The following is a 7,127-nucleotide window of genomic DNA, read 5'->3' as shown; positions in this document are numbered from 1 at the left end:
CCCCAGTGGCCAAAGCGGTAAGTGTTGTAGGGCATAAGGGAACGTGTGAGCTCCATTTATGTCCAGGAGAGGTCACCAAAAGCTAGTAGTGAAGCAAGTTGTTTTCAGCTTTACAGGACGTTATACAATGAAGAGAAAAGCATACATTTACAGATTCTATCCCCCAACCCAAACACAAACCTTACCTTAACCATTAGTGGCGTAAAAAATTAATGTTAGAGGGAAAAATGAAACCTCCAAATCATGCTCGTCATTGATTATTTAAACGTGGTTACTGCCAGACTTTGAACACTAGTCTCCCACGCAGCTGATGCAATGTGCTGCCAATCCACCAGGTGGAAAAGCAAACACAATGAAACCACTGCAAACATGTCTGATAAGAATGCTGCATGTCAGTGTGTCGGCATACAGTCGCCGATCCTAGGGAACCGAAACTATGGGAAACATCATGCCGACTTCACGTGTGATCATGTTGTTAAAACAGAGCTTTTTCTGTGCAGAAGTCCATATGATGTATTATGGCATTTATGCCCCTCAGGGCAGCAGAAAGCTCATATCTGGCATAAAAAAACAGAACACACGGAAGCTTGCAAGGTGTTAAAAGACACATCTTTTGGACAGTAACCACAGGAATTGAATATCTTGATTTATTATGGAACAGCAGACATCCTAATATGAAAATAAAGAATGCATGTTAAATGTCTGTCAACTACTTATCTGGTACATACAACATAGTCTAATGCATGACAACTTGTAATATGCCTCCTATCCAACACTTACAACACGTGATCTTATGAACATTACGTGACCATGGCAACATTTTTGCAAAACAAAATTATGTGCCGCCTTATTACACATTTCGTTGCAGTTTCCCAGTGAAAAGTCCAGCAGGGGGCGCCAAAAGCGAGTGAAATGGTGTTGCAATCAAACGAGGTTTTTAAGGTGAATATTAGATGGTTTTAATCAGTAAAACGTACCAAAACGTACTTTTGTCTCACGTGTCTGCTTGTGTGCTTGGCTGGGCTCCAACTGCGAATTTCTGAGTCCAAAGTCCAACACTCATTCAGGTGAGCTATGGCGCAAGCTAAACACTTTGGAATAAGTGTGTAAATGTAGGTGGGTCTGTAATACTGTACAAACGTTCAAATTTATCATTTTATAAATAATGCATAAAAGTGTTTTGATAAAATTACATAGCAATGTGTGAGTAAAAGAGTTAAAATGACATGTTTATAAAGTCACAATCAGCCGTTGTACTCGTGATTTGTGTGAATGTGAATAAAACACACAGTTGTTGCAGCACCTCTAGTGTTCATTTCACCAGGAAACTGAGACAAAATGTAGAACGCGGCATGTAAAAGTCAGTTTGCAAAAATGTAGTTACACTGCATAGTAACATTCATTCTATGAGACTAGGTTGAACACTTTATTTTAAGAAAGGAAATGTCAGTGAACAAATTTGGTTACTCATTTACATACAGTATACCTTTAATGCAATACATATGACTGATGTATATCAATCACCTGTAATATGCTTCCCTCGTCTCGTTCCAATCCCTGATGTTTTCTTTCATCTGTGACACACAAAAGTTATTTTCTATTAAAATCCTAGTTTAGGGTTAGTGTTTGGATAAGGGGATATATTGTACTTGTGGAAGATCATAATGACATTTTTTGTTGGTTTGTTTATTAAAAGTCATACAATTTTGTACAAGCCTACTCATTCGATTTCTTACGATTTTGCCATCTGGTACTTTTATTATGACTTGTTAATTTACTGAGCCATACTTTCGGGACAAAATCTGACAAAACCTCCTGTTGGGCATATTTGGGGACATCCCTGATTGGGGATGACAAAAACAATTAATATAATAATGTTTTTAATAATCAAACATAATGTTTTTATTTTAAAATGCTAAAAATACTCTTTTAGGTTTTGGGTTTGTCTGTTGTCACTGTAATTAGCTTTATATACAACAATAGAAGTCTATGGTATGTCTTCATTGCTGTAAACGTGTGTGTGTGTGTTCTTGTCAAAGTCCTGGAATCCTGGGTGCTGGACGGTCTCCGATTTGTCTGAGCTGACTAACGTTTCCTTGTGTGAATGACGTAAAATCAGCCAAACATAAATGTTAAGTGCTTTCTGTCTTTCCGTTGTGAATTCAGGCCAAGAGGTGTGTCCCAGAATGATTGCCTGGAATGTTTTTATTTGACATGTGCATTTGTCAGTGAGTAAACTGATGCATTTTTTAGCTTAATGGAATAATGTGAAGCATGTTTGGTTGTAGTTTTTTTTATCGTTCTCTCCTTTTCTCCCCAGTTTGGCATGCCCAATTCCCAATGTGCTCTAAGTCCTTGTGGTGGTGTAGTGACTCGCCTCATTCTGGGTGGCGGAGGACGAATCTCAGTTGCCTCCGCGTCTGAGACAGTCAATCCATGCATCTTATCACATGGCTTGTTGAGCGCGTTACCATGGAGACATAGCGCGTGTGGAGGCTTCACGCTATTCTCCGCGGCATCCACGCACAACTCACCACGCGCCCCACCGAGAGTGAGAACCACATTATGGTGACCACGAGGAGGTTACCCCATGTGACTCTGCCCTCCCTAGCAACTGGGCCAATTTGGTTGCTTAGGAGACCTGGCTGGAGTCACTCAGCACGCCCTGGATTCAAACTCACGACTCCAGGGGTGGTAGTCAGCATCAATACTCGCTGAGCTACCCAGGCCCCCTGGTTGTAGTTTTTAACAGGAATGTACCACTCCACAAACTATCAATACACACTGTAAACCCTAATGTTGTCATTTCTGGAAAAATCAAGTTGTTTTCAATAAACATTACTAGAAATGTCAAGTTTTAGGCTCATAACTCAAATTTTTACATTCCTTGAACTAATTTTTCTAACAATCCATAGACTTAAGATTTTAAGTGTTAATAACTCAAACAATTGAGGCTATGGGAAATACCCACAATCCCATTTAAATAGTTGTTATTAAGAATTTATAGAGGTTTTAGCTCTCTTGTAGTATTACTTGTTGTTTTGTTGCATATTTGTTTGGTGTGATGTCAACATTAAGGTGATCTGTGTCCCCTTTGGTCAATGTAGTAGCAATAATCCTTCATTATTTTCTCGTTATTCTCTCGGGCAAAGAATTGACTCGGGTATTCATACAAGTTTCAATTGTTTACTGAAAATTCTTGCACAATTAAAAGAACAAAAATAAACTCCGTGGCTAAAACTGTGTTGCTCCGTCTTTCTTTCGTTCTTAAAGAAAACGTGCCAATCTTAAAGGGAACGCCAAATCTTAAAGGCGCTAAAGACAGTCCAATACTAAATCGGAGCAAACCATTTCAGAATAAACAGTTTCAATAAAAGTCATTCTCAATGTATTTCAGGACCGTGGTGCTGTCAGTCCAAAAGTTAGACTTTTCAAGACCAAGTTGAAGCTCCTGTCTCAACATTCTATCAATTTTGACTGCGATGGTGGCTGCTGTCAACTCCATTCTTGGAATAGTAAACTGCTTGAGTGGCGCTACTCTGGACTTTCCCATCATAAATTTGCAGCTCTTTTGATCATGGTCGATTGTCAACAACAGGTATGTGACAGACCCGTGGCCGTTCTCTCTAGGATCTGCAAAGTGGTGCAATTGAAAAGTCTTGACATGCCCAAACCCTGCAGGTTTGATACATCTACTCACACTGAAGTTTGAGAGCTTCTGCAAATCTTCCAGCCAGGACAGCCACCAGCTTTGCTGGTAGCACAAACAGTGCTAGGAACCCAAGGGGATCGTAAACAGAGCCAAAAACTGATAATATACTTCTTCTGGTGAGTGGTTTGTTTTGCACTTCAATCTTAAAATGAAATGTGTCTTTCTCTGTACACCAGCGAATTCCCAATGCTATTTCCATGGGAAGTAACTCACTATCAAGATCGAGGTCTTTCACGTAAGTGGCTTGTTCTTCTTCAGGTATGGACGAAAGTACAGCTCTGCTATTACTAGTCCATTTTGTCAAATGGAACCCACCTTGCTTACAAAGCGTTCTGATATCCCTTGCAAGAGTGATTGCTTGTTCTTCAGTTGCCACTGATTTAAGGCAAGCATCTACGTAAAAGTTCTTCAAGAGTGTCTGAGCTGCTTCTGGAGTAGTGTCGTTGATTCCATCTTCTGCTGTACTTTGAAGAGCATAACAAGAACAACTTGGTGAAGAGGTTGTACTCCACTTCAACTTGATCTAGGTTGCCCTGCAGCCACCAAAGGAACCTCAGGAAGTCTGCATCCTCACTCGGTACTCAAACCTGATAAAACATTGATTCAATGTCAGCCATCATTGCAATAGGCTCCTCACGGAATCTGACCAAGACTCCGATAAGCGTGTTGGTGAGGTTGGGCCCCTGAAGTAACTGATCATTCAAAGAAAATCCAAGGTAAGATGCATTACAGTCGAAGACTACACGGATTTTCTTCTTCTTCTGATGATAAACCCCGTGGTGGGTAATGTACCACACCCTTCCATCATCACGGTGCAACTCTTCATCAGGTACCTTCTCAATGATGTTGTTCATAAATCCAGTGTAATCCTCATGGAACTCAGGATTCTTTTTGAGTCTTTTTTGAAGGCTCTTAAGACGCTGTTCTGCTACATCCTGGTTGTTTGGCATCTGGATCTTGTCGTTCTTCAGAAGCAATTTCATGCAGTAGTGACAATTCAGAAGCTGAGTAGACTTGGTCACAGACATCATGAACTGTCTGTCTTCTTGAGACATTTCAGACTTATCCATATAACGACGTTCAGGAAAATCAAGACTGAACTGCTTCACCAGCAAATCTTCAATCTTCTCCACAGATATACGATTCACTGTATAGCTGTGTATACCAGATTTTCTTGTCTTGATGCTCTTTTCCTTTGGTCCATTCACTATCCAGCCAAGAGCCGTCTTCACTGCATAAGGGCCATTGTTTCTGCTGTTTATCACCTTCTATGGTTCCATGGCCTTATGAGCATTCACTCCTATCAGTAGCCCCACTGCAGCTTCAATATGTGGAAGACGAACTTCATGCAGGTAAGGCCATTTCTCAATACCCTTTTGTTTAGGAAGGTTTCCTTCTTTTACAGGCAAGTGGCGCTGAGTCAAGACATTGGGTAGATCGATGTAAGTATTCTCTTCTAAACCACACACCTCTAAGTCAGACAGCAAGTATTCTTGCACCTTTCTTTGTCGACCCATAGTGCAAAGCAGGAAATCAGTCTTCTTGCCCTGCATGTTTAGTCGATGCATGAGGTCTTCTGTACAAAAGGTGGTTGTGCTTCCTGGGTCTAGGAAAGCATATGTCTCTACTGATCTTTCACTCTTCTTTGATTTCACCTTTACAGGAATAATGGAGAGGATGCACTCACCATCACCAGCCCCCGTGTATCCACAAGTTTCCTGACTCAGTGAGAGAAGAGCATTTGAAACTCCAAAGTAGTGGTCTTCAGACCTTTCACCTTGGTTATCTTCTTGTTTGATAATACAAGGACACCTGGATGTTTTAGTGAGCAATCTGGACATGACATTCTCTTCTTGCAATCTTTACTCATATGTCCTTGTGTTAGACAGCCAAAGCACAGACCTTTACTTCTGAGAAACTGAATTCTTTCCTTGTATTCTTGCTCTTTAAGCTTAACACAGGAATCCAGTGTGTGTTCCTTGTAACAGAACAAACAAGATCTTTGGACTGCAGAATCAGATTTCTCTGTGTTCTGTTTCTTTCGCTGTGAGTATTCTGCTTTGTCCTTGCCAGCTGGCAAGACATTTGTGGCAAAAATACTACCTTTGAAGCCACCCTTCTTCAAGCCCTTCCCGTCTGGAGAACTGGACTTTCCTTTTCTCTCCACTTTAACATCCTGGATATCTCCAAAGAGCGGGTCATTCAAAACTTGAGCATTCAAGTCAATAAAGTTGACTAAATCTTCAAATGGGGATCTTCTTCCATTTCGTTGCTGGATATCAAAGGCTGTGCTTCTCCAGCGTTCTCTGAATCTGAAGAAATGACTGTTCTCATATTTGTTGGGTTATTCATCTCATCCATGAATTCAACATCAGCCATAGAATTACTACATCCAATAATGAATAAGGCATAGGTCTTCATTCCCTTGCTGTCCTCTGCTTTGATCTGTGGCCATTTCAGAGCTTTTTCAAGGTAAGCTGTAGCTATCTTCAGTTCATTGCCATAATGCTGCTGGAGGAGACATTTAGCTTCTTTGTATCCCGTAGCAGTACTCATATGTTCACAACTGCAAACAAGTGCTTGTGGTTCCCCACTTGTGAACTGTTCAAGATAATATAAACTGTCTTGTGAGCTATTAGTCTTGTTCTCAATTGCATGCTCAAAGGCTCTTATGAAAGAAATGTAGGCAAGAGGATCTCCAGAAAACATTGGCACATCTCTTTGAGGTAATTGTGATAAGCTCTGCTGCTTGACCAACAATTCAGTTATTTTGTTTTGGCATTGCATCACTTTGAACAGATGTCTGCCATCATCAATTGACTGTTGAGAATTAACATGATCTGTAATTTGTTGAGATGGTCTCTGGGTAGAGCTTTGGTTTTGGGTGCTTGATGTAGGCTCAGACTTTCTACAAGGATTAGATACTGGCCTAATTTGACGTTCCTTTCTGCTTTTGAATGAATCGCCAGCTTGTGACCCAGTCTGTGACCTGTAGTAATCATTCATGCCATCTTGACCTTCTTCATACTCTTTTAACACTTTGAGTTCAGCATTTGATGCAGCAATTTCTGTATCCAGTTCAAACTGTTCTCTTCTGGCCTTCACTCTCAACTCTTCAGCCTCTAATTCTTGCTTCTTTCTTAAAGCAGATGCCCGGGCTAAAAGTGCTGCATGCTTAGCCTCTGCCTTGACACGAGCAGAACTGGTTGAAGATTGTGCCACAGAACTACTTGTCACAGATCCACTTTTCCTTCTATCCTGACGAGCCATCACTTCTGACACACTATCACTTGGTTTAACCCCATCGTCATCTTCATCCTGAAGTTCATGCTCATCAGACTAATTTCCTTTACTTGTGGTTGAAATCCATGCTTTCGCATCATATATAAACTGCTGGAAACCTTCAATCTTGGGT

Source organism: Myxocyprinus asiaticus, chromosome 30 (assembly GCF_019703515.2).
Source record: "Myxocyprinus asiaticus isolate MX2 ecotype Aquarium Trade chromosome 30, UBuf_Myxa_2, whole genome shotgun sequence".
Lineage (NCBI taxonomy): Eukaryota > Metazoa > Chordata > Actinopteri > Cypriniformes > Catostomidae > Myxocyprinus > Myxocyprinus asiaticus.
The sequence above is the reverse complement of the archived record's forward strand: the minus strand, read 5'-3'. Positions refer to the sequence as shown.